Consider the following 9,803-nt stretch of genomic DNA (forward strand, 5'->3'; position numbering starts at 1 on the left):
CCAAACTTCTACCTAGGGTATTACATTTTGTTTAAGTCAATTCCTCCTGCACTTTCAACAATATGGTGAATTATTCACCTCCTAGACAGTGGCAGACTATTAAGGCATAGCTGTCTTTCATCCTAAAATGATGTAATTCTCACTGCTGGAGCACCAGGCCAGCTCTGCTTCCTGGCCTGCTACTGTCAGGCTGCAGAACACTGCAGGATGGTACGGAAAGGATCTGTTCAGTCCGTAATGTCACTAGACATGCTCAAGTACGGGAAGATCTCAGGGCGGCCCGTGATGTGTGATAGAAAACAATGTCAAAAGTGCTCAGCTTTCCATTGTGTGCTGCAGATCTCAATCTCCCCAGCACAGCCACTGCTGCTGGAAATTCAGACTACATTTTTACATTTGTATTAAAGACCTTTAACCTTGGTACCTCATTCTCAGGATGCCAAAATGAAATCCCTAGTTCCTGAAGCACTGAGAGCTCCTACCACTGTTGATTTGAATCCCAGATTCCTTCACCCTGTCTAGAAAGGAGCAAACTTCCTACTGAAGAAAATCTTTCAGCTTTTACTGAGCTTCTCTGTTTTTAAAATCTAAGAAACAGAAGCATGTTACTTAAAGGAATCAGTCTGCATCTGATAAAGGCACCTCCCTTTCCTGGCTGGAGCTAATATACTTACAGTTAGGTTTTGCTCCTTTGTTTCCTCAAGATATGGTGCACACATGCCCAAACTTAGTGATTGTCAATAATTTTGAAGCAAAATTTGTTGCTGACCTACAGACAGCTCATTCTGACTATGACAGTCACCTCTAGTTTGAAAAAGACTCCTCTGCACCTAATGCCTTTGATCCTGACTATCTGTAGTTCATGAAAAATAATTGGGGTCCAAGCAACTGTCTATATTTATTCTGCTTCATTTTGGTCTTGAACCCTGCAGTGCCTTCTTTTAAATGGACTGCATTTTTAACATTTCCCAGAGCATCTGGAACTTGGAATAGATTTTTTAAATGTCTGTTGAATTCTGAATATGCAAGTATAGAAATATAACTTTTAAATACTGGGTATTTTACATCAGAGGAAGTGAGAGTCAGTGCTGACATGGAGATCCATATGTGAGCTCTCTCCACCAATATAATTAAGAGTTTGTAGTAAATGTGTTGCACACAGTAGTTCAATTTTCAAAAACTACATTTAAAAGGCGCTGTATTCTTTCTTTGCAATATCTTTTTGAAAGCAACAATGATTGTATTTGGGAATAGAGGTTTGGAAGCAGTCCACATTGATCTGTGGAATATCATCCTTTGTTTTTTTTTCTAAAAGGTCCTGGAAGCAAGAAAGTAAAGTCTTCTAAATGGATCGAATTAAAGAGAAACAAGACTCACCCAGCAACACACTCCAAGGCAAAAACAACTTCAGAATAACTGAGATGAGGCAATTCTGACCTCTTGATGTCAGGATATTAGCTATAGACATACTCAGCTAGCATGTAAGGCACTTGAAACACAATACGAAGGCCGTTCAAATTTATCATGATTCAGACACACATCAATAAACTCTGATCATATTCAACAAGTGCAGAAACCCACCAGCCATCAGTTGACAAGGACCCTCACATGTCCTGTGCCTTGCCTGCAAGGAGCTGTATCACCACACAAAGGAGTTGCTAAACACGTTCTATGCTCAATAGAAGGATCTGGTTGATTCAGGTGTTCTCCAAAACCACTTTGCGGCGAGGGAATCTTTCTAGAAGAGGAATGAGAAAGCAAAGGCATTGGATCTGTTCATTTAAAAAGTGGTAGTCTAAGGAGGGGAGGGGGCAAGGAGAGGGAGAGCTGAGGCAGCACCAGGGAAGTTGGCTTTGGAGCAGAAGTTATAAACTGATGAAGCAGAGAATTATATTTCCTTGTGGGGAAAGGGGAGGAATGATCATCTTGATTGTCTGGGAAGAGGTTTAATGTCTGCAAGCGCTGAATTTCTACTTGGCAGCTGGTGAACTGTGACTGCTAGGGGAGCCGTGCACCCGGCAGGGGAAATCCCATTGCCTTCTCCATTCCCAGCCCTGGAGACTGTGCTTTTCTGTGCTTTACCAGCAGGAAAATGCCACCAATCTCTTGCTTCCCATAGGATGGTGTCCTGTATCTCAACCCAGTTTTGAACATTTCATCTCCTTCTTCTAAAGCTGTCTTAACTGAATTGGAATGAATTTTGTTTCTGTCCTTCTTGATGTGTGTACATCAGGTAGAGACATCTTTGGAGACATCCCAGGAAACAGCTTTGTGTTCTTACTGCTACAGTTCCTTTGGCCTGCTGATACTTTCCTTTCACATCTACCACTCCAACAAGAGTTTCTTGGTACCAATGACAGCACTTCCCTGAGACACAGCATAGCCTGGGGGTGCAGCACTGCTACTTGAGCAAAACAGGCAGGGTGCCTGTGTGTCCCCATCATGGACTGGCCTGGCTCCTTTTCACCCTATGGAAGTGCAGGAATATTTCTCAGCCTATCACCTTTCTTTGTATAAAAATCCTCTTATAATCCTGTGACTTGCTCTTTTCATACACATAGAAGAGTTAGATAGGGTACTAGATTTCAGTTAAAGTTCATTTGCTTTTGGTTTTTTGCTATTGTGTTTGTTTCAAAAATCCCTTTGTCATCATTTTCACATTCTGTTTCCATTCAAACAAAGAGCAGCTTTACATGGGGAAAGAAAAGGTCAGAGGTTACTTAGAGCATGCCAAAGAAAATAAAAGGGTAGCCCATATACAAATGTTTTCATCATTCTGGCCTGATTTTGCAATCTGGGACTATGCTCAGCTTTCACTAACATTACATCTTAGGGCATGCATCCCACTTGCAATTGCTTTCAATAGAAGGCAAGGGCAGCTAGTTCCTTGAGATACTCAGTCCTTTACAGATGCTTTATAGGACCACAGTAACCACAGAATGTCCACATCGAAGCTCCATATTATGTTCTCTCAGAGATCAGTGCAGATTTGTTACCGATTTCAACAGGAACTGTGTGAACTATCCAAGGGAGTATTTAATTCTTCGTAGCATAACAGCATGTTGCCATGAAACCCCTTGCTGGGGCAGAACCCCACTCCCACACACCGAAACAGAGATCTGCTGTTGCATACTTCACCCCTGATTAACTGGTAGAGTTTCCCAGATGTTCGGCCTTGTGTACCAGCAGAAATCGTGCCACTGCCGCTGAACTTAAGAACTCCGCTTTCAAGGACCAATGATTTTCACAAGCAATAAAGTTGAATGTATTAAAACAACATCTACATACAAGGTCAAATATGTCCAATATCCCCTTTGGCCGTGACTGAACAACATACATCTGTGTTTAGGGACTGAAAAAGACCTTTAGAAAGATTTTGAGAAAGTCTTTCATTATAGGAAAACGGCAAATCATGCTCCACAAGACTGATATTTTGAGCCCTCTTATCTCTGCATAAGGCTTTATTTTCTTTCATTTTTCAGAATGTGAAAGCCTACAGAGGTGCGGGGTCCTGGCAGGATGCTGGGAAAGGCTTACTCTTTCCATCAGACCTGGGGATATTCCCTGTTCACAAGTTGACCCAGCAAGATCCTGTTTAGGAAGTTGCCAAATTAATGCACCTGAACCCCATGACTCCATACGCTCATTTAAAATGCTTTTGGCTGGATACTGAAGTATTAAATACAAGATCCAGAACAAAGAACTCTTACGTATGTCCTGAGAAATCACATTCTTGAAAAATGTGCACAGTCCTAGATCTGTATTAAATTCCTCCTAATGCTTACCATCCAGTCCTCAGGAAATCCAATCTACAAAAGTTCTTATGTCCTGTGAGTGGGTCCCATACATAATCACTGGCGAGTTACTCACCGTGCAAATGCATGCAAATGCATTCCCACCAGTTAATCCAGACCACAGATACAGCTGAAAGTGCCTTGATGAACAAGGAATATAAAGGAGTGGTAGCAATCTTGCTTAGATTAACTGTACCTGCCAGGCACAGTTTGGTCTTTGGATTATTTTCAATCTGAGAGAAAAAAAATGAGTAGGTCATGGAGCACTGATGATCCCTCCTTTATTTATTTATTTTCCAAGGTCCCATAGTTTCTGCTTCTTTGATTTGCTGGTATTTTTAGTGTGCTCAGGAATTATTTGGTAAGATATTCAAGATTTCTAGTGGGATTTCTTGATAATGGACAGATTCTTTCTCTTCATAATGATAGCTGAGCTTCTTGAGAGCAAAGAGACACTTTGTTCTTTGTTCTCAAGGAGACAAACTGTTATTTCTTTCCCTGAAGAAGCTTCTAATATGATGGGTGAAATATCAGGAATAATTAGACCAAATGGTGATGTAAATCCCACTAGAAATAATGCATCCATTATTTCATTTTATGCCTATCACTCTAGTTTCTGCCTGATTTAAGTCCATGTGAAGAATGCTGTGGGTATTCCCTTTATAAGAAGTACAATAAATTTCTTCATTGAATATTTACTAGTTCTACATTGCTCCTTTTTTGTTGGGCCATCATTACACAATTAAAAAATAAGAAGGTAATTTAGTCTTTTCAAGGGCTGGTATTGCTTAATTTCAGGGGAGGGGGAGGCTGACAGTTGAAAGGTTAATGTATTTCACTGATTGGGCCCCTGGGGTTCATTTTCTGGAAGGAAAAAAAAAAAGAGAGAAAAAAGAAAAAAAAAAGCTTTTTCAGTTTTTATTAAGAAACCCATGTAATGGAAAGGGGCAAAGCATCTCTTACTTGGCACATCCACAGCAGTGGTTCCAAGAGCCTGTGCTTCTCTCCCCAGCTGGGCACACAGCCACCCCCCTTGCCTCACTCCCCTGGGGCTGGGGCAGCAAGGATGTGGCCTGGGGCTGGCATGGGCTTTGCCATGTCCTGACCCACCAGCACAGCATCCCTGTGGGGGGACACATCCAGCTGGGAATGACACAGGGACAACCTGGTGTCCTTGTCATAACTCTGGGGGTGAGAAGAGGAGCGAGAGGTCCTGAACTCCACATGAGTGACTGAAGTGCCAGAAGCAAACTTGTTGATAGGTGCCCACCCCGTGGGCCATGGGCACCCACAGTGACCCAGTGGGGACTGCTGACACAAAGCCAGGCTCTTTGGGCCCCAGCAGGCAGCACCTTGGCTCCACAACCTGGCCAGACTACAATGTCCAATGTTGGTTGACCAACACCACACTGATGACCAGGAAGAACCCATTCTTCCTACCCACAGCTCAAAGGCTTGTCAGGCTCCTGGCCTCAGATCAGCATCTTCAAATGAGCAGAGCACTTCGGGGAATGAGAAATTATACCACAACAAAACACTGTCAGCGTTTTCCCTAAAGTTTTACTGTTGGACTCACCCCCAGACCCTTGTCCAGCAATATTCCTCTAATGCTCCTGCTCACTCTTCATTCCCTACTACGATCCTGAGCAACAATCAGCAAGTGAAGGGCTGTTTTTCCAAGGTTTAAGCAAACGCTGGGAAATACTCTCTTCAAGCAATTAAATGCATTAATGCTAACACAGCCTTATGGTTCACAGGCTCACTGAAAAGCTGGTGGCTCCACGGTGTTTTAAGAGATAGCAGTGCTTCTTACCAGCTTGGCACAGACGTGCTAACTACTAGTAGGGAAAAGGGATATTGCTCATATAAATTACTCTGTGTTGATTATTTTTCACTGCAGCTAGCAAGCAAAGTTTCTTGAGCTGAGATCTTTATAGTGAGGGTGCAGAAAGTCCTTCCCACTAGGTAAGTTAGCATGCAAGTGACATTGCTTGACATAATTTAGCTTGCTTGATCCTAATGTCTGCATCAGATGATTTTAATCTGTTATTAAAAGAATTTTGTACAGCTTCCACAGTGCTGATGTCTCTGGCTGATATTTTTATTATTATGAAATCCATGAAACTCCACATTTATAGGCACAATGAAGCAGTAAAAATATAAAGTAGAAATAAAATTGTTTGCTTGGGCTGGAAAATTCAGAACATTGGAGAAAAGGTTAAGAAAATAAAACAAAAATGTCTGTCTTCAAGCATCTAGAAGAATCATAAGAATGTCCCTTTATTGTCTTCTTTTTTTTTTCTAACCCCTATAAAAATTGTTTCCCTCCCAGCCCTTAATGAGATGTTTTTAGCAGTGCTTGTCTATTCCAAATTACCATGTGAGATGAGCATTGGAAGTAATGTGGTTTTAGTTTGAGGAGTTGTGCTGGGGATGGAGCCTGCGTGCACAGCGCGGAGAGAGGCAGAATCAGGAGCGCTGCCTTTGCTGCCGAGGACTGTCTCTCTGCTGGGTTTTTCTCTGCTTATTGATACACTTCATAGATTGAAAGGACTCAAGAAATGGGGGAGAAAAAGTTCTGTCTCTCACCGCAGTGCAGAATTGGTATTAGTTTATTTTAACAAAATTTAACTGCTCAGAAATGCATGAGAAAAATGGTATTTTATTAAAGAGAGAGAAAAAAACCCCAGTGAGTTAAACATAATACTAACCAAGAAAATAGAAGAATGGGCATTTCTACAAACACAGTTGAAAAACAGTTTCAAAATTCATGCAGATATTTTGAAGTAAAATACCTTTCTGTCTCCTAGTTTGGCTGTACTAGATTCATGGAAATAAAATGCCTTTTTTTTTTGTAGTCCGAGCTGCAGAAAAGGATTGCAGCTACAAGGAGAAATTCCATATCCTGCTTATCTCTCTTCCCTTAGATGTGATGGGCTGCTAAAAATAAATATGTAAAATTCAACCTGACCATAATCCGGGAAAAATGGGTGGTAACTAACAGATAATGATGAATTGGTTAATTAATGGAATAAACAGAGGAGGACCAAGATAAGGCTGTGGTGAATTTTGGTAATGAGCTGCATTCAAAGAAACTAGATGCCCATGTGCATCGTGTAATGCAAGTGACCGTTTTTTTTATAGTTGTTGGTGTTAATTTTAGAAACTGTTAGACACACTGAATCGGATGGCTGAAGAATTGCTCGTTGCCAGTGGTTAGCAGTTGTCTCCTGCTCTCATCTCCATATTCAGTGACCAGAACATAGGATGAAACTCGGTTTTAAAATCAAAACGAAGATATTCCACCTTCTGCAGCTCCCCACTCACAGCCTCAGTGCAGCCGTATTCTTGCACAGCTTGTAGAAAAGCTTGTTTTTCAAGATAACATAAACCCATTTCTCTCAAACAGGAATAGTTTGGTTTCTTTTTGTTAAAAAGAAAAAGAAAAAAAGAAAGAAAGAAAGAAACACTCCAGCTTCACGGTTTTGAAATGAATGTACGGGAAAAACGCTGCTTTCATTTGTACTTTTAAATACAGTCTAAATAGTGTCTGAAGAAATAGTTACTTCAGCTTTAAATATTAGTTGCCAGATGATAATGATATTGTTTATTTTAAAATCATATGATGGAGTTATACCATCTAACACTGCAAACATTACACACAAACACTTCTTGTTATCATGAGGGAATGATATTTAAAAATGCAGAACAGCATCTATAAAAGCAAAGTAAAAAAAATAATAATCTGTTTTTCTTATGAATGTAAACTTTCGCTATCTCTTTTTCCAAAAGTTACAGAGCTCTGGATTGCATAGCTGACTTGTCATGGTGAATAACTCCTAAATTTAGCCTTATGTTGTAAAAATACATTTACATAAACAGTTTGCTGTATTGATACAAAGATGATATTTTTCTTACGAGTATTATAGTTAAATCGAGTACCACTTCTCCCCTAGGGAACCTCTGGTAGGAAAGGAGTTTCACAAGGAACAAGCTCCTGTAAATTTGCAAAACCAGCAATTAGGTAAGACAGCAACATTACTTAGGAATGGTAAACATTTGCTTAAAATAAAATTAAAATCCCCAATAATCTAAAAGGCTGGCATGCTAATAGCTCTTGAAATAGTTTAGACTCTGAAACGTAGCTATGCATTATTCTGCCCTTCCCTCCTGGTTGTGGAGCTGTTGTTTACAGAGTGCCAAGGGCATTTCTGTCTCATTATCAAATACATAAATAGAAGAATATGCATTTAGTGGGGGATCTATTTTACTGTCAGTCTTCCCTCCCTCCCCCCAGCCCCCACACTCATGATATTTCTTGATGTTTTCTCCTCCCTTCTGCAGCCTGTCTATTTCCAAGAAACTGTGTGAAAAAGCCTAAAACAAATACCACCTCCAGCCAAGAGGGTACAATTTCTAAAGCAAAAAAACACTTGCTTTAAGCTTTGGAGAAACGTCTACACTTAAGACCCTTCTCTTTTCCCCCTCCCTCTGTGAAGCATCTTTACATAAGCTCATAATTTCAACTAAAAGCTGTGTTTAATACTTTCCCTTTTTACTTGTACATGTTCTGGAGGGTGTCTGTAACACTACGCTCTGCTGTGCACTTTTTAGGAAGTGGGCTCCAGCTCCCAGCTGACTCAGAGCTGAGACTCCTGCAGCAGGATGGGGATGCTGTGACCCCTTCCTCCAGCATTTTCCCCAGTGGTCCAGAGGCAGAATCCCTTCCCTTTTCTCAGGCCAACCTGCCACGGATGCTATCAGTGAAACCTGGGGTGTCTCTGGTGAGAGCCTTGCCCAAGGAGGGAGTGAGGAGCCCAGCTTACAACACCCAGCTGGATTCAGGGACCCCCTCAAGTCAGTGGGCATCTCTCAGTGCTTGGGGGACACTGAGTCTGACCCCAACTCCCCTGTCCCTGAAATATTCAGCCTGGTAAATACCTCAGGCTCAGAAAATAAAAAAATATGTTGAAGAATAGTACTGCTCTGAGGAAAGACTAATGGAATTAGGCCCTAAATTATTATCCTCATGATATCTCATGGATCAAACAGTGGAAAATATGGGAAAACAATTACATATATATATATATATTTCTATATGTTTTTAAGTTTAAAAAGTTAATGTCCCCTGAGGTTTTTTTTTGTAAAGCAGATTTTATTAATATTGAACACTGTAAACCAAGCACAAAGCAAAAGCCTCATTTTTTATTTTTATTTTTTTTGATGTGTTTTGTTTTGGTAAAGATAAGCTTTTTTTTTTTTTTTAACACTGGAGTTATTTTAGTTTTAGGAAGTTAAAAACTAATGAAAAATTGTTCTCTTTCTGGTAGGTCAAGTATTTAACTGACTCACAACAGGAAGCAAATGGAGTCAAGAATGTTTTTCTTCATTACCCTGAATGTGTTTTCCCTTATTTGTGAAAGAAACACTATGATGCTGTAACACACTATCTGGGGGAAAACGTAGAATAAGCTTTGTAAATAAAGACAGATCCAGAAGGAATATATCAATATGAAAGCAGCCTATAAAAACATTATTTCTATTTTTTAAATGTGTGTTTAGGATAGTTTCAGGGAAAAATATTGCATTTGTAGAGAGGCATGTGAGCAAACGTGGAGAACTGGAACTCTTACATTCCCAGCTTGCGTTGACAAAACGTTCCTGGTTTGTTTAGGGTTCGGGTGCGTGGATAAAACAGACCATCTCTATATTTGTATTTCTCACCGTTTCCTTAAACGATTTGCCTGCTCTCCCCTTAATTTTCGCTTGATCTGCGTATTGAAAAAGGGGAAAAAAACCCACAACCCCACGCTTTTTATATATAAAAAAATTATTATTATTTTTTTTTCTAATACGGTTAAACTTGTCAGCCTGGACCTCGGGAACGATACACGAACGGTAAGTGCGGTACTTTATCCGGATCGACACAGCCGGCTCTCCTCGGGTGCGGGCGGAGGCTGCTGCATTATACAGCACTGCCACCTTCCGGGGCCCGCATCCCTCGGCCCG

The sequence above is a fragment of the Chaetura pelagica genome, unplaced genomic scaffold (assembly GCF_000747805.2).
Source record: "Chaetura pelagica isolate M959 unplaced genomic scaffold, ChaPel_1.0 scaffold531, whole genome shotgun sequence".
NCBI classification, from domain to species: domain Eukaryota; kingdom Metazoa; phylum Chordata; class Aves; order Apodiformes; family Apodidae; genus Chaetura; species Chaetura pelagica.